This window comes from Pristiophorus japonicus, chromosome 19 (assembly GCF_044704955.1).
Source record: "Pristiophorus japonicus isolate sPriJap1 chromosome 19, sPriJap1.hap1, whole genome shotgun sequence".
In the NCBI taxonomy this organism is placed as follows: Eukaryota; Metazoa; Chordata; class Chondrichthyes; family Pristiophoridae; genus Pristiophorus; species Pristiophorus japonicus.
The window spans coordinates 49,851,784-49,876,596 of NC_091995.1; the positions used below are offsets into that span (position 1 = coordinate 49,851,784).

Below are 24,813 nucleotides of genomic sequence, written 5' to 3' on the forward strand. Positions count from 1 at the left end.
TTTCCATGTAAAAAGAATGACGCAACTACTGTCGCTAAGCATTTGTTAAAAGAAAATTGTGCCTCGATTTGGCATACCTGTACAACTCTCAAGTGACAATGGGTCACATTTTACTGGGACAGTTGTGAAAGAAATGTGTTGAGCGTTACAAATCGACCAACATTTCCACTGCAGTTATCACCCACAGTCAGCTGTATTGGTGGAGAGATACAACAGAATGTTGAAGAATAAACTAGCAAAGTTATGTGGTGAGACTGGACTCAAATGGGTCGAACTGTTACCTTTGGCAGTAATGGTAATGTGATCAGCAACAAATAGAACGACAGGATTATCACCACATGAAATCATCATGGGACGTCCCCAACGTTTGCCTTTTTCTGCACCGTTTACTGCTAAACAAATGGATGTCCACAAAATGGAAGAAAATATGCTAAACTATTGCATTGCTTTAATAAAATATATTTCTAGCTTTCATTCTCAGGTAAAGGAAGCCCAAATTGATCCTGCTGAAGGAAGATGCCATAGCTTGGAGCCTGGGAGTTCATGTACGTGAAGGTGTTCAAGAGGAAAAATAGTCTTCACCCAAGGTTCGAAGGTCCATTTCAGATCCTGTTGACCACCAATACTGCCATGAAGATAAAGAAGAGACCAACATGGATCCACGCCTCACACTGCAAAAGAGCTCCAGGACACGAGGAAAAGGAATCACCAACCGCATCAGTAAAGGGAAATGGACTTTAGGACTATGTTTCCTTGTGACACTTATAATACCTGTAATGCCCGAATTGCATGTAAACACCTTCTTGTATATGTCCCATAAATACGCTACAGAAAACAACAAGGAAGGAGGTTGTTGGATATGTACCCAAACCCCTCTCCACTCTCAGGGAGGGATTCCTCTTAGACCTATCCCACTTAATCTGTCAGAAGTAGTCGAATGGTATATCTACCAGAACGGCACACGCCAATTCCCTAGAATGATCAGAGTTGCGTCTGTGGTAGTATACCCACCATCGGGTGATGGGAAGATGGTGGAATCCTCTAGTTTATCACTTTACCCCATATCTACAGAGCCCTGGGAAAAGGGGGGCGATATCGTCTGAATACCTTTGAAGGGTGGTACCAACCGAGGTAAGACCACTCTCAACAGCCTCCCTTCCTCACCCTTACCAGGGCCACAGGTATGGGAAGGTCACCAGGGACAATATGTTTAGTAAGGAACTTGGCCGGAGGAATATTCATAGGCATGAGTCAATGCGAATATAATTTTACAGTGAGGGGTACTCCTGACGAGGTTCCCCTTTATACATCCTCTCAGTTTTAAGGTTGTACATTGAATGTCCCATACACCAACCAGATAGGTACTTTCAACTACCACCTTGTACAATGGAACATACTTTGTTTGTGGCCACAAGGCCTATCCCTGGTTGCCAAGGGACTGGACAGGATCATGTTACCTGGCACATGTGGTACCACACATTTGTCACTTATCCTCTCTAGCAAATCGCCCGCATTATCGATCCAGACAAGCCATTACAGAAACACAACGATTCTTTTCTATCCTTGTTCCCCCTCTAGGAGTAGCATTTGCCATAAGAGAAATAAGAAAAGTGGCTAGAATATTAGAAGAGGTCGCAAACGACACTGCAGAAGCTATAAGCGGATTAAACAATGAGATGGTGGCTATAAGATCTGCTGGCTGAAAAGGGTGGAACATGTGCACTAATAGGGTCCGAGTGTTGCACGTACATTCCTGACAATTCTGAGGAAATAGGTAACTTAGTGGACCACATCCGGAAGGAAGTTGAAAAGTTAAAGAAACCAGGTTCCTGGGGCATGTTTGATTGGGCAGGCGGATGGTTCGGGCCTATAGGTCAAACCATAGTACAAGGGCTGATCATATTCCTGGTAATTATCTTTGCTCTATATTTGGTATTTGTCCTGATAAAATGTTGCTGTGCGCAACTAGGGGCTACAGCGGGGACAGCCACCATGTTGATAGCCACAACCCCAGAAGCCTCAGAGAAGGCAGAAACCATGGAGATGGAGAGACTCTGTAAAATTCAGTTGGACTAAAAGTTATTGTCACTATAGGGACATAAGGAAGGAATGTGAAAAGATAGAAAATGATCAACCATAGATTGCAAGGCTTGCTGGGGCATTATATTTGGTCAACCTCGGAATTAAAGCTTAATTCAGCAAACAAGCTGTCAGCAGTTGAAACCACGGGTTGCAATACCTCACAGCAGTTAAGTTCATCTGTCTTCTCTGTCTAATTATAATCACAATAAGGATGCGTTAACCAAAAACCAGGCAGAGTGAACAGGGAGCTCAAGGAAAAGGTTAGCCCAAAGGGTAGCTAAGACAAGTTTCCATTGGATAACACTGATGAGGTAATTATAAACTTCCAGACTCTGCACTATTACAAAAAAAAGAGGAACCATCACATATGATAGGAGTTGTTTACTTGGGTGTATAAATATGTTCCAATTTCTCTGTTACCGGAGTTGGTAACCCTAGCCCTTGTCTAGGGTGCCGGCCCTCCCCTTGTATACAAGTAAAAATAAACTAACAATCTGACGGCCTGCTTGTGTTAAGAGTCTTACCTTGAATCGGTGTCTTCGACAGATGTCTCTGAGATAATCCCAGGCATGGGGTTCCCCGAGACAGTCCTGAGGGGGGGGTATCTCTGCAATAATCCCAGGCGGGGGGCTCCCCGAGACAGTCCCGGGCGAGGGATGTCTCCGAAGCACGAGACATTCAGTCCTGGGGGACAGTGGGGGGGATGTGAGGCATTGACCGATGGGCTGAATTTGGGGGAGCTTTTAATTGTTGGGATCAGGGAATTAGAGATCAGAGATTATTTTTTTGTGGGGTGGGAGGGGATTGTGCTTTGCAAATGGGACTCAGTTCCTGCAATTTTGTCTGCCCGATAATAAATGAGGTTTGCACTCCACCTCCTGTCTCTGTCTAATTCCTCTCATGGTGGGAACATCAGAGTCTGTTGAGGATGAAATGACCACGTTTCTAGGGGATGAGGTAATAATAAGTAGCCAACACAGATTTCAGAAGGGAAGATCATGCTTGCCAAAGCTCAGAGTTCTTTGAGGAGGTAACAGACATGGTGAGGGGGAAATGTGGTGGATGTCGTACAAATGGACTTTCAGAAAGCCTTTATCAAGATGCCACATGAGACATTGTTAGAGAAGATTAACTGAGTACTTTGCATCTGTCTTTGCAAAAGGATAGAATGCTGACAATGCACAGTAAAGGAGGGCACTAGAGAAATTGGATGGGATGAAAGTAGATAAAGAGGAAATACTTCAAAGATTGGCAGCGCTCTGTCATGTATCTTATATTATTATATATAACTGTATCCTAACATGCTATACATGACTGTAATAAGATATGACCTGTAACCACCAGCAGACCTTACCACCAAGGGTGCACTTGCAAGAGACAGGTATATAAGGACAGGTCTCAGGCAAGTGCAGCATTCCAGAGCTGTGAAATAAAGGTGCAGGTCCAGAGTGACCTTGACTTCACTACATGCCTCGAGTGAATCTGTACTGAGGGAACAGGACTTTACACGCTCAAAGTAGAAAAGTCACCTGGTCCATGGGATGCATCCTGGGTTTTTGAGGAAAGGGTGGAGATTGCAGAGGTTCTGGCCACAATCTTTTAATCCAGAGGATTGGAGGGTTGCAAATGTTACACACCTTCAAAAAGGGGGAGAGAGATAAACCCGGCAACTACAGGCCAGTCAGCCTAACGTCTGTGGTGGGGAAACTTCGAGACTATAATCCAGGACAAAATATACTGTCACTTGGAAAAAATATGGGTTAATAAATGACAACCGACACAGATTTGTTAAAGGCAAATCGTGTTGGACAAACTTGATTGAGTTCTTTGAAGTAACGTAGAGGGTTGATGAGGGAAGTGTAGTTGATGCTGTGTATATGGACTTTCAAAAGATCTTTGATAAAGTGTCACATAATAAATTTGTTAGCAAAAGTGAAGCCCATGGGATGAAAGGGGCAGTGATGGGAGGCATGGATGCCAAATGGGACAGAAAGCGGAGAGTAGCGGTGAGTGGTTGTTTTTCAGACTGGAGCGACACATACAGGTGGTGTTCCCCAGGGGCCGTTATTGGGACCACTGCTCTTTGAGATATAACAACTTATATAATTGCATGCTTTGACAGTCGCTTGGAGGGAGGTCACACCTAATTCTCGGCAAACAAGGACACAATAGTCTGTGCAAAATAATGGCTGTTTGAAACTAGACAGAGTGGAGACAATGAGTTTTGGCTGATGCAAGAGCATGCATACACCAGAGTTATAAGGAAAGGTTAAGAACATAAGAAATGGGAGAAGGAGTAGGCCATTTGGCCCCTCTAGCCTGCTTTGCCATTCAATAAGATCATGGCTGACCATTCAACAGTTGACAAGGTTATCTAACAGTAATTTGAGTAAACTCATTATTATTTCAATACTTCCTAACTTAAGGGAGAAGCATATCTTTAGATACATAACTATTAGCGATCCTTTAATAAAGCTGCCATTTCATGTCTCTACTTTCTTCTTTAAGCATTTTATGAAGAAGATCGTAGTAGATTTCAAGACGACATAGACAAGCTGGTGGAATGGGCAGACACATGGCAGATGAAATTCAACATAGAAAAGTGTGAGGTGATCCATTTTGGTACGAAGAATGAGGAGAGAATACAAGCTTAATGGTACAATTTTAAAGGGGCGCAAGAAGAGAGAGAGACCTGGGATTGCTTGTGCACAAGTCTCTGAAGGTGGCAGGACAGGTTAACAAGCATATGGGATCCTGGGCTTTATAAATAGAGGCATAGAGCTGGATTTTCCCGTCTTCCACGCTCCATTTTTCGCCCTGGAGCGGCAGCAGTGGGGGAGGTGAGACCTGCGCCCCACAGCAATCCTCGGGTCCAGTTTTGCGGCGCGAAGAGCTGCGCTGGGTGTGCAACACCTCTGGTTGCGACACGGGCGTGGGTTTTGACTCTTGTCCAACCCGTCCGTCCGGAAGCGCGCCCGCAATGACCGCCTGGGAAATCAGGGTGGTCCAACCATCACATCGGCGAAGAGGTGAGTAATGGACTCCTAAGGTAAGTGTGACTTTTTTCATTTAATTTTGTGGCGTGGGCAATGTTTTGGCAATAGTTTTGTGTTTTTTTGAAAAAGTTTTCCCCCCCTCCCCAGAGGTCTCTCTCAGCGCTCCCGGCCCAGCTTTTTAGCTCGGGTGTTTTCCATCGTGCGCCAAGAGAGGTGTACAACGCCTCCCTTAGCACTGCACCCCCTGACGCAGGGCCCAGATACCTAAACTTCATTGCCAAAGCACTATCTGTTCCCGGCCGCTAACTTTCCCGCCCCGCCGCCATTATCGCCCCAAAAACATAAAAGTCTAAAATCAAGCCCATACAGTACAAAAACCAGGAAGTTTTGCTAAACCTACATAAACCACTAGTTTGGCCCCAGCTGGAGTATTGTGTCCAATTCTGGTCTTTGGAGAGGGTACAATCTAAATTTACTGGGGTTGAGGGATTGCAGTTTGGTGGATAGACTGGAGAAGGTGGATTTGTTCTCCTTGGAGCAGAGAAGGTTGGGAGGAGATTTGATGGAGGGGTTTAAAATGATGATCGGTTTGGATAGAGTAAATAAAAAAACCTGGTAGAAGGGTCAATAACGAAGGGGCACGATTGGCAAATGAACCAGAGGTGACATTAGGGAAAGCTTTTTACGCAACGAATGGTCAGGATGGAGCATCATCATAGGCAGTCCCTCAAAATCGAGGAAGACTTGCTTCCACTCTAAAAGTGAGTTCTCGGGTGACTGTACAGTCCAATATGGGAATTACAGTCTCTGTCACAGGTGGGACAGACAGTTGTTGAAGAAAAGGGTAGGTGGAGAGTCTGGTTTGCTGCACACTCCTTCAGCTGCCTGCGCTTGTTTTCTGAATGCTCTCGGCGATGAGACTCGAGATGCTCAGCGCCCTCCCTGATGCTCTTCCTCCACTTATGGCGGTCTTGGGCCAGGGACGCCCAGGTATCGGTGGGGATGTTGCATTTTATTAAGGAGGCTTTGAGGGTGTCCTTGAAACGTTTCATCTGCCCACATGGGGCTCGCTTGCCGTATAGGAGTTCTGAGTAGATCGCTAGCTTTGGGAGTCTTGTGTCAGGCATGCAAACAATGTGGCCCGCCCAATGGAGCTGGTCGAATGTGGTCAGTGCTTCGATGTTGAGAATGTTGGCCTGATCGAGGATGCTAACATTGGTGCATCTGTTCTCCCAGGTGATTTGCAGGATCTTGCAGAGACATTGTTGGTATTTCTCCAGCGATTTGAGGTGTCTACTTTATATGGTCCATGTCTCTGAGCCGTACAGGAGGGCGGGTACCACTACAGCCCTGTAGACCATAAGCTTGGTGCCAGATTTGAGGGCCTGATCTTCGAACACTCTCTTTTCCTCAGGTGGCCGAAGGCTGCGCTGGTGCACTGGAGACGGTGTTGAACCTCGTCGTCAATGTCTGCCCTTGCTGATAATAGGCTCCCGAGGTACAGAAAGTGGTCCACGTTGTCCAGGGCCGCGCCATGGATCTTGATGACTGGGGGGGGGGGCAGTGCTGTATGGCGGGGTCAGGTTGGTAGAGGACCTTTGTCTTACGAATGTTTAGTGTAAAGATCATGCTTTCGTATGCCTCAGTGAAGATGTTGACTTTGACTTGGAGTTCAGCCTCTGAATGTGCACAGACGCGTCATCCGCGTACTGTAGCTCAACGACCGAGGGTGGGATGGTTTTGCATTCGGCCTGGAGTCGACGAAGGTTGAACAGGTTCCCACTGGTTCTGTAGTTTAGTTCCACATCAGCGGGGAGCTTGTTGAATGTGAGTTTGGAGCATTGGATCAAGGAAAATCGAGAAGAGGGTTGGTGCAATGTCGCAAGTCTTCTTGACCCCGGTGCGGACGTGGATTGGGTCTGTGGTGGATCCGTTGGTCAGGATCACGGCTTGCATATCATCGTGGAGCAGGCGAAGAATGGCGGCAAACTTTTGGGGGCAGCCGAAACAGAGGAGGACGCTCCATAGTCCCTCTGGGTTAACAGTGTCTTTGTAAGGTCAAAGAAGGCCATGTACAAGGGTTGGTGCTGTTCCCTGCATTTCTCTTGCTGTTATCGTTCCGTAAGGATCATGTCCGCTGTACCCTGTAATCGACAGAATCCGCATTGTGACTCCGGGAAGAGCTCCTCAACCAAAGGGAGAAGACGGTTGAGGATGATTCTAGCGATGACCTTCCCAGTGGCTGATAACTTTTCCAAGATGGCGGGTGGGATAGCATCTCCCTCGGGAGCTCTCCCCGAACAAACGTTCCTCTGACCATCTGCTGCCATCCTCCACCTCTATCTCCCTCAAACATTCCACACCCCACCCCCCTCACTGTCTAAGCCCCCTCTGGCCCGAACTTCGACCCCCAAAGGGTGATGGATACAGATTCAATAGTGGCCTTGAGAAGGGAATTTGATAAATACTTGAAGCAGAAAAAATTGCAGAACATGGGAAAGAGCGGGAGAGTGGGACTCTTCGAAAGAGCCAGGGCAGACTCAATAGGCAGAATGGTCTCATTCTGTGCTGCCCTATTCTATGATTCTCTAAACCAACAGACCAACATGAGCCAAACGCCCAATACCACAATCTGAGTGACAGTTAAAGATTTCGATAACAAGCAGTACCAGGGATGCGGGCCTGTATAATACACTGTCTCTCACCATGAGTGTTTTCCTACTTGCTGGATTTGTCTCCCAGCTGCCTCATTGTCCTGAAGCATGCATAGGTGTTCTAGGCTGCATTTTACAAGCCTCAGCTTTAGGAAGGATGTCAAGGCCTTTGAGAGGGTGCAGAGGAGAATTACAAGAATGATATCAGGGATGACGGACTTGTGGAGAGACTGGAGAAAGTGAGATTGTTCTCCTTGGGGAAGAGCAGGTTAAGAGGAGATTTAGTCGAGGTGTTCAAAATAATGAGGGGTTTTGATAGAGTAGATAACAAGAAACTGTTTCCAGTGGAAGGAGGGGTGATAACCAGGGGAACACAGATTTAAGGTGATTGGCAAAAAAACCTAGAGCAGGAGATACAGATAGCTACACACGTGTTAGATTCCAGTAGGGCACTAAATGTAACATCAGGGACAGAGTGAATGAACAATTGGACAAATCTGAACTGATCAGTGTCCTCGTGGATTTGCAAAGGGTATCACGAAGGACGCCTATTTTCACCTCGATAATATCCCTTGACTCCGCCCCTGCCTCAGCTTATCTGCTGCTAACTCTCTCAATCATACCATGGGAGACCAGCCTCCCATGTTCCACCCTCCATAAACGTGAGCTCATCTTCTGCCTATGTCCTAATTCGCACCAAGCCCTGTTCATCCATCACCCCTGTACTCGCTGACCTACATTGGCTTCCGATTAAACAACGGCGTGATTTTTATAATTCTCATTCTTGAGACCCATTTATCCTGACTCTGTTTTCTGTTAGTTAACCAATCCTCTCTCCAGGCTAATGTATCACCCCCAGCACCATGAGCTCTTATCTTGTGCAGTAACCTTTATGTGGCACCTTATCAAATGCCATTTGGAAATCCAAACACATGCCCTTTATCCATCCTGCTCATTACATCCTCAACAAACTCTAATAAATTTGTCAAACACTATTTCCCTTTCATAAAACCATATTGGCCCTGAAATTCCGGTCGGAGGCTTCCTTTGGACCAACACCTCCGACCCGAAATTTCTCTACGAATGTACCTGATGGTCCCGGAGGCGCCTTGGATTTCGGTCAGCGGCCTTCTTTCCACACGCTTTGAAGCACGTCCACATCTTGTGGCTACGGACGCAGAAGCTGGAGTCACATGGGCCTGGACCACCAATCACTGTGCAGTATTTTCATTGATCGTAATGGGAACTCCAATTTTATTGAGTTCCCATAACTATCAATGAGAATAACCCCCAAAACACCCAAACACAACATAATAAATAAAAAAAGACCACGCATATTTAAAATTAATTGAAATTAAAGTTAATTAAATGTTTTAGAAAAAGAAATATTTGGGGGATTTTTTTTTTTAATGTGTTTAAATATTAAAATAAATTAACCTTAGTGGACAGGGTTTTTACCATAAAAATGTGTATTTTATGTTTATATGTTTTTAAACTCTTAAAAGTAGCCAATGCGCCTGCTTTTACCAGGCATAATAGTTTGAAGGACATTCGCTGGGCAAATAGCCCAATCTCGCCCGCGCAGATGTCCTTCTCCCAGGGATGCGGAGGATCTGTCGAGAGATAGCTTGACAGATTGGAAAAGCCGGTTTTTGGCGCATGTACATTGCGCGCCAAAATACGGCTTTTGCGAGGCCTCGCCGAGACCGTACGTATTCCGTATGGACCCGGTGAGGCCGGAATTTCAGGGCCAACGACTGCTTGATTGTATTATGATTTTCTAAATATCCTGCTACTACTTCCTTAATAATGGATTCCAGCACTTTCACAAAGACAGATGTTAGGCTAACTGGCCTATAGTTTCCTGCTTTCTGTATCTCTCTCCTTTTTTGAATATTGGCATTATATTTGCGGTTTTCCAATCCGCTGGGACATTTCCAGAATCTAGGGAATTTTGGAAGATTACAACCAATGCATCCATTATCTCTGCAGTCACTTTTAACACCCTAGAGATGCAGGCCATCAGGTCCAGGGGACATGTCGGCCTTTCGTCCCATTAGTTTGCCTATTACGTTTTCTCTAAGGATAATTGTTTTAATTTCCTCACTCCCTTTTGTCCCCAGATTTTCTACTATTATTGGGATGTTTTTAGTGTCTTCTACCGTGAAGACCGATACAAAATATTTGTCTCCCTGACGGGGGTGTCTGTCTCCCTGACGGGGTGGCGGGGGGGTTCTGTCTCCCTGACGGGGTGAGGGGGGTTTCTGTCTCCCTGACTGAGGTCTGACCGGGCCATACAATGCAACACTGGGCATTGAACTGGCCAGCTGGAGATGCTGGTCCTGCAGTCTCAGGCTAGAGATATCGTGGGTGGGGGGTAAATACTTCTGGTAACATCCCATCCTGCATCTGGCCTCCTGTCAGCTGCTCACTTTCATTCACGGGAATCGAGTTTCCCTGAAATTGGTCAATGGGGTTTGTGTTGTTTCTTCCCCCAAGATTCATTAGTACTGATGTTTGGTGGGGAGGGCGGTCGGGTCTGATGGGATTTATAGCTGGTGTTTGGGGACTGATGGTGTTTATAGCTGGTGTTTGGAGTCTGATGGGGTTTATTGCTGGTGTTTGGGGTCTGATGGGGTTTATAGCTGGTGTTTGGGGTCTGATGGTGTTTATAGCTGGGGTTTGGGTCTGATGGGGTTTATAGCTGGTGTTTGGGGTCTGATGGGATTTAGCTGGTGTTTGGAGTCTGATGGGGTTTATATCTGGTGTTTGGGGTCTGATGGGGTTTATAGCTGGTGTTTGGGTCTGATGGGGTTTATAGCTGGTGTTTGGGGCTCTGATGGTGTTTATAGCTGGTGTTTGGGGTCTGATGGGATTTATAGCTGGTGTTTGGGGCTCTGATGGTGTTTATAGCTGGTGTTTGGGTCTGCTGGGGTTTATATCTGGTGTTTGGGTCTGATGGGGTTTATAGCTGGTGTTTGGGGCTCTGATGGTGTTTATAGCTGGTGTTTGGGTCTGCTGGGGTTTATATCTGGTGTTTGGGTCTGATGGTGTTTATAGCTGGTGCTTGGGGTCTGATGGGATTTATAGCTGGTGTTTGGGGCTCTGATGGTGTTTATAGCTGGTGTTTGGGGTCTGATGGGGTTTATAGCTGGTGTTTGGGGCTCTGATGGGGTTTATAGCTGGTGTTTGGGTCTGATGGGGTTTATAGCTGGTGTTTGGGGCTCTGATGGTGTTTATAGCTGGTGTTTGGGGCTCTGATGGTATTTATAGCTGGTGTTTGGGGTCTGATGGGATTTATAGCTGGTGTTTGGGGTCTGATGGGGTTTATAGCTGGTGTTTGGGGTCTGATGGGGTTGACAGAACATAAGAAATAGGAGCAGGAGTAGGCCATTTGGCCTCTTGAGCCTGCTCTGTTATTCAATAAGATCATAGCTGATCAGATCCTGGCCTCAACTCCAATTCCCTGCCCGCTCCCCATAACCCTTCTCTCACTTATTCAAAAATATGTCTATCTTCACCTTTAAATATATTCAAAGACCCATCCTCCACAGCTCTTTGGAGTAGAGAATTCCAAAGATTCACGACCCTCTGAAAGAAGAAATGACTCCTCATTTCTATTTTAAATGGGCGACCACTTATTCTGAAACTATGCCTCCTAGTTCTAGATTTCCCTATGAGGGGAAACATCCTCTCTACATCTACCCTGTCAAGACCCCTCAGAATCTTATATGTTTCAATAAGATCACCTCTCATTCTTCTGAACTCCAATGAGTACAGGCCCAACCTGCTCAACCTTTCTTCATATGACAACCCCTTCATCTCAGGAATCAACGTCATGAACCTTCTCTGAACTGCCTCCAATGCAAGTATATCCTTCCTTAAATACGGAGACCAAAACTGTACTCAGTACTCCCCCAGGTGTGGTCATACCAACGGCATGTACAGTTGGAGCAGGACTTCCCTACTTTTATACTCTAGCCTCCTTGCAATAAAGGCCAGCATTCCATTTGCCTTCCTGATTACTTGCTGTACCTGCATGCCAACTTTTAGTGTTACATGCACAAGGACTCCCAGATCCCTTTGTATCACAGTATTTTGTAACTGCTCCCTATTTAAATAATTTTGCTTTTGTATTTTTCCTACGAAACCTCACATTTTCCCATATCAAAGTCCATCTGCCAAATTTTTGCCCCCTCACTGAGGCTATCCATATCCCTTTGCAGATTCTTTGCATCATCCTCACAACATGCTTTCCCACCTATCTTTGTATCATCAGCAAATTTGGCTACATTACACTGGGTCCCTTCATGCATGTCATTAATATAGATTGTAAATAGTTGAGGCACCAGCACTGATCCCTGCGGCACCCCGCTAGTTGGAGTTTGCCAACCGGAAAATGATCCATTTATCCCGACTCTCTATTTTCTGTTAGTTAGCCAATCTTCTATCCATACTATATGTTACCCTGAACCCCATGAGCTTTTATCTTATGCAGTAACATTTTATGTGGCACCTTATCGAATGCCTTCTGGAAATCCAAATTACAACATCAACTGGTTCTTCTTTATCCACTCTGCTTGTTACATCCTCAAAGAACTCCAGCAGATTTGTCAAACATGATTTCCGTTTCATAAAACCATGCTGACTGCTTGACTGCATTATGATTTTCTAAATATCCTGCTACTACTTCCTTAATGGTGGACTCCAGCATTTTCCCAATAACAGACGTTAGCTAACTGGTCTATAGTTTCCTGCTTTCTGTCTTCCTCTCTTAAATAGAGATGTTACATTTGTGCTTTTCCAGTCCGCTGGGACCTCTCCAGAATTCAGAGAATTTTGGTAGATTACAACCAATGTATTCATTATCTCTGCAACCACTTCTTTTAAGACCCTAGGATGCAGGCCATCAGGTCCAGGGGGCTTGACAACCTTTAGTCTCATTAGTTTGCCTAGTACTTTATCTCTAGTGATAGTGAGTGTTTTAAGTTTCCCCCAACACCCCCCCCCCAATTATCAATTATTGGGATGCTTTTAGTGTCCTCTACCGTGAAGACCGATACAAATTATTTGTTCAAAGTCTCTGCCATTTCCCTGTTTCCCATTATTAATTCTCCAGTCCCATCCTCTAAGGGACCAACATTTAATTTAGCTACTCATTTCCTTTTTATATACCTGTAGAAGCTTTTACTGTCTGTTTTTATATTTCTTGCTAGTTTACTCTCGTATGCTAACTTCTCTCTCTTCATCATTTTTTACTCATCCTTTGCTGGTTTCTAAAAAAAATTTCCAACCCTTTGGCCTTCCACTGTCCTTCGCTACATTGTATGCCTTTGTTTTCAGTTTGATACCATCCTTTACTGCCTTAGTTCGTCAGAGGTGGTTCATCCTTCTCTCAGCATCTTTATTTCTCACTGGAATAAATCTTTGAGAGTTATGAAATATCTCCTTAAATGTTTGCCACTGCGTTTCTACAATCTTACCCTGTAATATATTTTCCCAGTCCACTTTAACCAACTCTGCCTTCTTACCTTCGTAATTACCTTTATTTAAGTTCAGGACACTAGTTTGAGACCTAGCTTTCTCACCCTCAAACTGAATTTGAAATTCTACCATGTTATGATCACTCTTCCCAAGAGGATGCTTCACTACAAGATCATGAATTAATCCAGACTCGTTACACATTACCAGATCTAAAGTAGTTTGCTCGCTGCTTGGTTCCACAACGTATTGTTCCAAGAAACCATCCCGCATACACTCCATGAACTCTTCCTGTAGGTGGTTTGCCTTGGTGGTTTCGAATCACCCCAGCCTACGGTTCTGGACACGGCAGTTATTTGGGGGAACATAAAACTGAACCAGAGACAGGTCTTTCCGCCTCAACCGTACAATACTTTATTCGGTTCCACACACACACACACCAGTAAAAGTAACATCTGGTGTTGTAAACGAAACAGTACAACGGTACAAAATCTGACCCATCCCAGCAGCCCCATGTCGCTAATTAAGACGACTAAGAAAACAACATGCTATGGTAATGAACAAGGTATAACTGGATTTGTCCAACAAATCCCACCTTACACACACTATAATCACACACAGCACCTCCCCACTAAATCCCTAAGGTTTGGTTTAGGACAGACGACATCCCTTCACACTTGATTCGGTGATCTTAACGGTGCGTGGGTTTGGATAATGCTCACCCAGATTATCCGTTGGTTTACTCGCTGCTTCCTTGAGGAAAGCTTTCTCTTCTGATTCCGTGTCGAGGGTCCTTCCAAAGTTAGAGTTGAGAGGCTCTTGGTCCCTCGTTGGTAGGTTTCCTCTCCGTCCCGGACAGAGTGCACCGTTCTTGAAGTGAAGAGAGAGAGAGAGAGAGAAATGACAGCGAACTGCCTTCTGTTATCCGTTACATTCCATGCTACTTCCTGCCAAAATAAAGTATTTCCTTTGTCTGGGGAGATTGTGTGAATGGCCCGTCATTCCAGATCTTACGTTCGTGTATTCTGTTGACGGCTCCTGATGGCTTCTGCTTCCACTGGGTCTGCGACTTAATGGCAGTTCTTTGTTTGGTTTCCCACCTTTCGGAGCTATCCCATCCAGGTAATGGCGTAAATGGCCGTGGATGGGTTTCTGCTTTGCACCCGATCTTGGGCTAAGTGGTTTCCCATTACTGACCAATCCTGCCAATCGCCTGGGATGAGTTTTCTCTCCTTGCCATTGTTGCCCAGAGACCTCGGTCTGCTCCAGACATTTTCAGCAAACAATGAAACACAATATGTCCAAACTCCCAATCTTTGGGAAACATTACAGTGTCCAGCATGTTCTTTAATCAATCCTTCTGGCGTAAGCGCTTTGTCCAATATCCTTTAATATCTTCCTGGAGCCTGCGCCGATGCTTACACCCTTGTTCACTCTCTCTGCCTCTCTTGCTCTCTGTTTCTATTTTACTCTCCTCTCGTTTCTGTCGACCTCCGTCCCTGCCTTCGATTCTCTTACTATTGCTCTCTATGTCTATGTCTATGGAACAAAGAAATGGCAGAACAATTGAACAAATACTTTGGTTGTGTCTTCACGAAGGAAGACACAAATGACCTTCCGATTGTACTGGGGACCGAGGGTCTAGTGAGAAGGAGGAACTAAAGCATGTCCTTATTAAGCAGGAAATTGTGTTGGGGAAATTGATGGGATTGAAGGCCGATAAATCCCCAGGGCCAGATTGTCTGCATCCCAGAGTACTTGAGGTGGCCTTAGAAATAGTGGATGCATTGGTAATCATTTTCCAACAGTCTATCAACTCTGGATCAGTTCCTATGGACTGGAGGGTAGCTAAAGTAACACCACTTTTTAAAAAAGGAGGGAGAGAAAACGGGTAATTATAGACCGGTTAGCCTGACATCAGTAGTGGGGAAAATGTTGGAATCTATTATTAAGTATGCAATAGCAGCGCATTTGGAAAACGGAGACAGGATCGGTCCAAGTCAGCATGGATTTATGAAAGGGAAATCATGCTTGACCAATCTTCTGGAATTTTTTGAGGATGTAACTAGTAGAGTGGACAAGGGCAAACCAGTGGATGCGGTGTATTTGGACTTTCTAAAGGCCTTTGACAAGGTACCACATAAGAGATTGGTGTACAAGATCAAGGCACATGGTATTGGGGGTAATGTACTGGCGTGGATAGAGAATTGGTTGGCAGGCAGGACGCAAGAGTTGGGATAAACGGGTCATTTTCGGAATGGGAGACAGTAACTAGTGGAGTACCGCAGGGCTCAGTGCTGGGACCCCAGCTCTTCACAATATACATTAATGATTTGGATGAAGGAATTGAGTGTAATATCTCTAAGTTTGCAGATGACACTAAACTGGGTGGCAGTGTGAGCTGTGAGGAGGATGCTAAGAGGCTGCAGGGTGATTTGAACAGGTTAGGAGAGTGGGCAAATGCATGGCAGATGCAGTATAATGTGGATAAATGTGAGGTTATTCACTTTGGTGGCAAAAACACGAAAGCAGGCGGTGAAGAAGGCAAATGGCTTGTTGGCCTTCATAGCTATGGAATTTGACTATAGGAGCAGGGAGGTCTTACTGCAATTGTACAGGGCCTTGGTGAGGCCTCACCTGGAATATTGTGTTCAGTTTTGGTCTCCTGATCTGAGGAAGGATGCTCTTACTATTGAGGGCGTGCAGCAAAGATTTACCAGACTGATTCCGGGGATGGCTGGACTGACATATGAGGAGAGACTGGATCAACTGGGCCTTTATACACTGGAGTTTAGAAGGATGAGAGGGGATCTCATAGAAATGTATAAGATTCTGACGGGACTGGACAGGTTAGATGCGGGAAGAATGTTCTCGATGTTGGGGAAGTCCAGAACCAGGGGACACAGTCTTAGAATAAGGGGTAGGCCATTTAGGACTGAGATGAGGAGAAACTTCTTTACTCAGAGAGTTGTTAACCTGTGGAATTCCCTGCCGCAGAGTCGTTGATGCCAGTTCATTAGATATATTCAAGAGGAAGTTAGATATGGCCCTTACGGCTAAAGGGATCAAGGGGTATGGAGAGAAAGCAGGAAAGGGGTATTGAGGTGAATGATCAGCCATGATCTTATTGAATGGTGGTGCAGGCTCGAAGGGCTGAATGGTCTACTCCCGCACCTATTTTCTATGTTTATATGTTTCTATGTCTCTCCCGTTTCCTCTTTATCCCCTCACTCTCTGTCTGTTGTTTCTTATCTCTCTGTCTCTATGCCTATTGCGCTGTCTGTTTCAGTTTCTTCGCTCACTCTCGGTTCATGTTTCACTCTCTTTCTCATTCTCTGTTACTCATCTCGTAGTTTGTGCGTGGTGTTCAGTTTGGTAGTTCGCTGGAGATGGGCCAGTTTGGGTGTGATGTCAGTTTCAGGACGATGTGTCAGTTTTATGGTCATGGGGCAGTTTGGGTTGATGGATCAGCTTGGGGTTTACAGGCCAGTTTTGGGGAGTTGGTCAGTTTCGATTAATGGGTCACTTAGAGGATATTGGGCTAGTTTGAAGTGAGGGGCTAGTTTGTTGGTGGTTGGTCAGCAGAGCTGGTCTCCAGTTGTCTTGGTTAATCATTGCCACTGGACCAAGACCTAGCTCTGTCAAGCCCATGTGGTGGCTGGTGTGCAACGGCCACCACACGTTTTTAAAAAAAAATCCATGCACAGGCATCTTCCAGCCTTCAATCAGTGGCGTAACTCGAGGATGTGGGCCCCAATGCAAACATAGATTTTTAAAAATCACAGAACGACAGGGAAAAGTGCAGGGAAGACCCCGCGCAGCTGCCCCTCGAGTGAGGGGGGGGTCGGGGGGACCGAAAAGGGAGTTCGGGGTGTGGGGGAGCCAGTGTGAGGGGGCGCTGGGATTGGTGTGAGGGAGGGTTTATGGGGTGATGGGTTACTGCGGGGTCCGAGAGCGGAGCTGAGCCGGGTGCAGAGGCGGGACGATGTCGCTCCAGGCTCGGGCTCTGTTCGATTTCCAGAGCAAGAATGTGGGTGAGATCTCGGTGTGGGAGGATGAGGTGCTGACCGTGTACAGCTAGCAGGACATCGAGGGCTGGCTGGAGGGGGCCAACAGCCCCGGCCAGAGGGGCCTCTTCCCAACCTCGTACGTGCAGATCCTGCGGGCCAAGAGTGGGGGTGACGCTGCGTGGGGTCGAGGACTGGGGCCGAGCCCCCCACCTCCCACTATGCCAACGTGCCGACCGACGGCTACGACAGCCCGGCACCGCTTCAGCCTCAGTCCCCCAGCGGCTTCCCCTTGCTGGCCTGGCCACCGCCAGCACTTTCTGTCCCCCGCCTCTCGCCCAAACATGCAGGGTCGACAGGTTCAAAACTTTCACCAAGAGCATAGACGAGAGCATTTTCCAGCTGAGCCACGAGTTCACGAGGAAGCAGGTGGTGGGCCCCCCTTCAGGCGAGGGCCCCAATGCCACTGCATTGGCGTAGTGCCTTCAATATGCAGTTCGGGACCTGGAATATTGGGTCCTTCATTGAAACACCTGTGAACTCATCCCTTTTTGGTCGAAGCAAGTTATCGATACGAGAGGCTGCCTAAGAAGAAGAAGCAGGTTGGTCAGTTTAGAATGATGGGCCAATTGAGGGTGATGGCCAGTTTGGGTCTGATGGTTCAGTTAGGAGTGAATGGACATTTGGGGTAATCGGTGAATGTCATGTTGATGGGTCAGTTTGGGGGTGACGGGTTAGATTGGGCTGAGTTGTCAGTTTGGGGTGATGGGTCAGTTTAGGGTGATGAACAGCTTTGCTTTGTGGGTCAGTTTTGGGCGAAGGGTCAGTTTGGAGTGCTGGAAGAATTTGGGGTAATGTGTCAGTTTGGGGCGTTGGGTCAGTTTTAGGTGAGGGGTTAGGTTGGGATGAGAGGTTAATTTTGGGCGATGTGTCTGGGGTGAGGGGTCTGTTTGTGGAAATCTGTTAGATGCATGGAGAAGGATTAGCTTGGGCGATGGGTCATTTTAGGTTGACGGGTCAGTTTGGGAGTGATGTCAGTTTTTGGCGTTATGGGTTAATTTAGGATTGTTGGGCCCGTTTCGGAGTGATGAGTCGGTTTCAGAATGATGGGTATGTTTGGGAGTGATGTGTCTGTTTGGGAGTGATGTGTCTGTTTGGGAGTGATGTGTCTGTTTGGGAGTGATGTGTCTGTTTGGGAGTGATGTGTCTGTTTGGGAGTGATGTGTCTGTTTGGGAGTGATGTGTCTGTTTGGGTGTGGAACTCAGCTTCAGAGTGATGGGTCTTTTTGGGAATAATGGGTAAGTTTGAGAGTGCTGGTCCGTTTGGGATGATGGGTCACTTTGAATGACTTCTGTTATATTTTGAAGGATGGAATCTGGGGGCAATTGTAACTTTGGGTGATTTTGTAAAATGGTCCATATCAAATTTGTCACCCTTTATAAACCACATCTGATTTTCCCTCCCATTTAAGTTAATGGAAGGGGAAATTGGGTGGGCACATAATGGATCTGTAATTTGATATTGCTTCTTTTTCACAATTTCCCAAAGTTAAAATCTCCATTTTCTAAATTCGCCGGATCTATTTAACTTAATCAATGATACGTTATTAGAATCAGGGGAAGCTTAATGATATACTTCAGATCATCTCTGAATTTACTCTGGGAAACTGCATCAATAAAATTGTTTCTGAAGCAAATGAAAGTCGTAAGAATATATCCAGATCGTTCTATTATGGTGAATTGGTCGGTATAATTTGCTTCTAAAAGTTACATATCAGTAAATTGGACACATACATAACATTCGAATGTTACCATCGATAAAGGTATAAAACAGCCTGTTATGCTGAGGAAAAAAACATCAATTTTCTTTGACTCTCCCTCACTCGACCAATGTGATTCTCACTCTTGTCATTTGCTCTGAATGCCCTCCTCATTCTGCCTGATGAGCAGCGCATTGAGCAGTAAAATCAAAACTAATGGATCCAATGGGGTTAAAATAGTTTTCAATCACAAAGGGGGGTATAGAAAGTTGATTTTACGTAGCAAAACCACGTTACTTCATCAATTATTTCATGAGTTTCATATACAAAATAGATTGGGACAGGTTCTAAATCTCGCATGGAACACACCGCTGCTATAACCACAACCGTAGTGTATTCAGTGTAATATATTTAGCAGATGGAGTATAATGTGCGAAAGTGTGAGGTTATCCACTTTGCAGGAAAAAAGCAAATTATTATGTAAATGGAGAGATATTGCAAAATGCTGCAGTGCAGAGGGATCTGGTGGTCCTTGTACATGAAACACAAAGTTAGCTTGCAGGTACAGCAAGTAATCAGGAAGGCAAATGGAATGTTGGCCTTTATTGCAAGGGAGATGGAGTATAAAAGCAGAGAAGTCCTGCTACAACTGTACACACCTGGAGTACTGTGCACAGTTTTGGTCTCCGTATTTAATAAAGGATATACTTGCATTGGAGGCAGTTCAGAGGACGTTCACTAGCTTGATTCCTGAGATGAAACGGTTGAATTATGAAGAAAGGTTGAGCATGTTGTGCCTATACTCATTGGAGTTTAGAAGAATGAGAGGTGATCTTATTGAAACATACAAGATACTGATGGGCCTTGACAAGGTAGATGCAGAGAGGATGTTTCCCCTCATGGGGGAATCTAGAAATAGGGGGCATAGTTTCAGAATAAGGGGATTGCCATTTAGAACTGCGATGAGGAGGAATTTATTCTGAGTGTCGTAAATCTGTGGAATTCTTTGCCCCAGAGAGCTGTGGAGGCTGGGTCATTGAATATATTTAAGATGGAGATAGACAGATATTTGAACGATAAGGGGGTGACGGGTTATGGAGAGTGGGCAGGGAAGTGGAGGTGAGTCCATGATCGGATCAGCCACGATCTTATGAAATGGCGGAGCAGGCTCGAGGGGCAAAATGACCTACTCCTGTTCCTATTTCTTATGTTTCGTTCTTCTATTGTTGGCAACATTTGGCAAAAAATGGTCAAAAAACAATCAAAGATGAATGTGATGGTTAACTAGACAGAACAAAGTAAATTAGTAAAAATTAGGATGAGACAGCGAATGGAAGTTGAATTAAAGATTGAATATGGACAACACACATCTTGAATCTCACATACTATTACATCAGATATCAGGACCAGTCGATCCGGTGCAGCCATGGTTACCAGGTAACGGGTAATGCATTTGGAAAGGCCCTAATCTCTGCAGCAGAGAATCAAATAGTCACCAAATTATCTGCAAAAAGATGCAATTAAAATGACTAACACTCCTTATCTTCAGATAATGATCAGTGGACAGTTATTTTGATGAAAATTCCTGCACCCTTTATCTTGTCTCTCCAAAGCCTCTGTGGCCTGATTTTAACTTAAGTAACAGGCCCATAATCCCACGGAATTGCTGGAATGCTAGTTTTACACCATACCCATTGTTGCTCTCCAGTGAGTTCATTAAGTCCTGTTTCAACTTTTAAAAACAAATTGGGCTGGAAATTCTGGCCTCGTCGGGTTGGTACGAAGTGCGCATGGACGCACCGCTGCCTCGCAAAAGCCGGATTTTGGGTACGATGCGCATGTGCCGACAACTGTCTGTTCCGTTCTGTCAAGAATTCTCTAGACAGAGCCTCCACATCTCTGGGAGAAGGACATCTGCGGGGAGAAATTAGGCTATTTGTCCAACTCCTGCCCAGCGAATGCCCTTCAATCTTTTATGCCTGGAAACGCAGAAACATATCTTATTTTTACCAGCCTAACATTGTTATACCATATAAAAATTAAATTTAAACACTAATTTTTGCATGAAAAACCCTGTCTATTAAGGTAAGTTAATTTTTAACCTTATTAAAACACGTTAAAAATATTCGAAAAAATATTTTTTTCGCTAAAATATTTAATTTCAATTCATTTTAAATATGTGCGGTGCTTTATTTATTTATTACGCTGTGTTTCGCTGTTTTAGGGGATTATTGACAGTAATGGAAAATCATACAAACGGAGTTCCCATTTTTATCAATGAGAATATTGCATAGTGATTGGTGTTCCAGACCCACGTGACTCCAGCATGTAGGTACATATCTGAAAGACGCCTGCCTGTGTGCTGTGCAGCGAATCTAGGCTTCCGACCAAAATCCTACATTCCTCCGGGACAACCACGTACTTTTGCATTTTTTCTGGTTCGGAGGGGTTCCTGGGAAGGAAGACTCTGACTGCAATTTTCCCCCCCTATATATTTCAAGCTGCCTTTAAACCCAGAATTTATAAATTAGTTCCAATTTATAATTTGCATGTTCAGGGTTTGATGTGTGATGTGGTATTTTTCTTGCGTTCAGTTTTCTAGAATAACAATAATTAACAAACAATCTACCAACAAGGTGAGTCAAGTCTATCATTGATTTACATCATTATTGCCTTTTCTTACTAAAACCGAAGAAAACAGAAGCACCAGCGATTTTATCTCCAGCGATACTTTACTGGGTAGAATTTCAAGGTTAGAGGTTCTTCCAGTCGGTGGACCGGAACTTGGGGCAATTAGACCATCTTTCCCGGCTGATCTTGGAAACTAAACCCAAAGGATAGTTCCTACTTTTCAATATATTAACCAACCAGAAACAAGCTGTGATGTGAATATTTGGCTCCAGTTGAAAATTAAAAGTCTATCTACAAATGAGACAAAATCCCCACTAAACTGTTTAATTTAAAACTTCAGAACAAATTATGCTGTCCATCTGGTTATTACATGCGGAACATGTTGGAAACTTTGAGTTTTCTAATTGTTACTTATTTGCTGGTGATAATTAATGTTTGCACATCAACCACATCAAAGCAAGCAGATAATTTTATTACACCGTCAGCAGGAGCAGTGATACAATGAAATACTGCTAAAGATAAAGATTACCTGATTATAAGCGTCATATTCTGAACACCAATTTTGGCAAGAACAGGGTTGTATATGTTTTCTATCTGTGTGAATAGTACCGGTTATCATATATTTTCTGAGCGAAGTGACACTGACTGTCAGTGTTATGGACACACAGATATTATGCTTACAAAATGAGGTCCAATACAGACCAGAGAGAAACCCTGTGTGATAAAAGGATTGTATCATTGGCAACAGTTACAGTCTTTTGAGCAAACAGATTAAGCCTGCTCTGACTGATCACGGAGCAGAACATAGAAACATAGAAAATAGGTGCAGGAGTAGGCCATTTGGCCCTTAGAGCCTGCACCACCATTTAATAAGATCATGGCTGAACATTCACCTCAATACCCCTTTCCTGCTTTCTCTCCATACCCTTTGATCCCTTTAGCCATAAGGGCCATATCTAACTCCCTCTTGAATATATCCAATGAACTGGCATCAACAACTCTCTGCGGTAGGGAATTCCACAGGTTAACAACTCTCTGAGTGAAGAAGTTTCTCCTCATCTCAGTCCTAAATGGCTTACCCCTTATCCTTAGACTATGTTCCCTGGTTCTGGACTTTGCCAACATCGGGAACATTCTTCTTGCATCTAACCTGTCCAGTCCCGTCAGAATTTTATATGTTTCTATGAGATCCCCTCTCATCCTTCTATACTCTAGTGAATACAGGCCCAGTCGATCCAGTCTCCCCTCATATGTCAGTCCTGCCATCCTGAGAATCAGTCGGTGAACCTTTGCTGCACTTCCTCAATAGCAAGAACGTCCTTCCTAAGATTAGGAGACCAAGACTGAACACAATATTCCAGGTGAGGCCTCACTAAGGCCCTGTACAACTGCAGTAAGACCTCCCTGCTTCTATATTCAAATCCCCTAGCTATGAAAGCCAACACACCATATGCTTTCTTCACCGCCTGTTGTACCTGCATGCCAACTTTCAATGACTGATGTACCATGACACCCAGTTCTCGTTGCACCTCCCCTTTTCCTAATCTGCCACCTTTCAGATAATATTCTGCCTTCGTGTTTTTGCCCCCAAAGAGGATAACCTCACATTTATCCACATTATACTGCATCTGCCATGCATTTGCCCACTCACCTAACCTGTCCAAGTCACCCTGCAGCCTCTGAGCATCCTCCTCACAGTTCACACCGCCACCCAGCTCAGTGTCATCTGCAAACTTGGAGGTATTAAACTCAATTCCTTCAACTAAATCATTAATGTATATTGTAAATAGCTGGGGTCCCAGCACTGAGCCCTGCGGCACCCCACTAGTCACTGCCTGCCATTCTGAAAAGGAACCGTTTATCCCGACTCTCTGCTTCCTGTCTGCCAACCAGTTCTCTATCCATGTCAGTACATTACCCCCAATACCACATGGTTGAATTTTGCACACCAATCTCTTGTGTGGGACCTTGTCAAAAGCCTTTTGAAAGTCCAAATACACCACATCCACTGGTTCTCCCTTGTCCACTCTACCAGTTACATCCTCAAAAAATTCTAGAAGATTTGTCAAGCATGATTTCCCTTTCATAAATCCATGCTGACTTGGACCGATACTATCACTGCTTTCCAAATGCGCTGCTATTTCATCTTTAATAATTGACTCCAACATTTTCCCCACTCCTGATGTCAGGTTAACCGGTTTATAATTACTTGTTTTCTCTCTCCCTCCTTTCATAAAAAGTGGTGTTACATTAGCTACCCTCCAGTCCTTAGGAACTGATCCAGAGTCGATAGCCTGTTGGAAAATGATCACCAATGCATTCATTATTTCTAGGGCCACTTCCTTAAGCACTCTGGGATGCAGACTATCAGGCCCTGGGGATTTATCGGCCTTCAATCCCATCAATTTCCCGAACACAATTTCCTGCCTAATAAGAATTTCCTTCAGTTCTTCCTTCTCACTGGACCCTCAGTCCCTTAGTATTTCCGGAAGGTTATTTGTGTCTTCCTTCGTGAAGACAGAACCAAAGTATTTGTTTTACTGGTCTGCCATTTCTTTGTTCCCCATTATAAATTCACCTGAATCTGACTGCAAGGGACCTACATTTGTCTTCACTAATCTTTTTCTCTTCACATATCTATAGAAGCTTTTGCAGTCAGTTTTTATGTTCCCAGCAAGCTTCCTCTCATATTTTCTTTTCCCCCTCCTCGTTAAACCCTTTGTCCTCCTCTGTTGAATTCTAAATTTCTCCCAGTCCTCAGGTTTGCTGCTTTTTCTGGCCAATTTATATGCCTCTTCCTTGGATTCAACACTATCCTTAATTTCCCTTGTTAGCCATGGTTGAGCCACCTTCCCTGTTTTATTTTTACTCCAGACAGTGATGTCCAATTGTTGAAGTTCATCCATGTGATTTTTACATGTTTGCCATTTCCTATCCACCGTCAACCCTTTAAGTATCACTTGCCAGTCTATTCTAGCCAATTCACGCCTCATACCATCGAAGTTACCTTTCCTTAAGTTCAGGACCCTAGTCTCTGAATTAACTGTGTCACTCTCCATCTTAATAAAGAATTCTACTGTATTAAGGTCAATCTTCCCCAAGATGTCTCACACAACAAGGCTAATTATTCCTTTCTTATTACACATCACCCAGTATAGGATAGCCAGCCCTCTAGTTGGTTCCTCGACATATTGGTCTAGAA

General features: G+C 44.8%; 1 protein-coding gene across 4 annotated transcripts in view; it reads left to right on the forward strand.

Annotated features, from left to right (window-relative positions):
• Window positions 1–24,813, forward strand: part of LOC139229847 (class I histocompatibility antigen, F10 alpha chain-like) — a 138,173-nt gene that overhangs the window by 77,741 nt on the left and 35,619 nt on the right. For 2 of the 4 annotated variants that reach the window (XM_070861462.1, XM_070861465.1), the window contains one exon: window positions 469–2,956. The exons of 1 other annotated variant lie outside the window; for it this stretch is intronic. The gene's annotated coding sequence lies outside the window, so the exon portion shown is untranslated. One more of the 4 variants, XM_070861464.1, reaches the window with a different exon arrangement.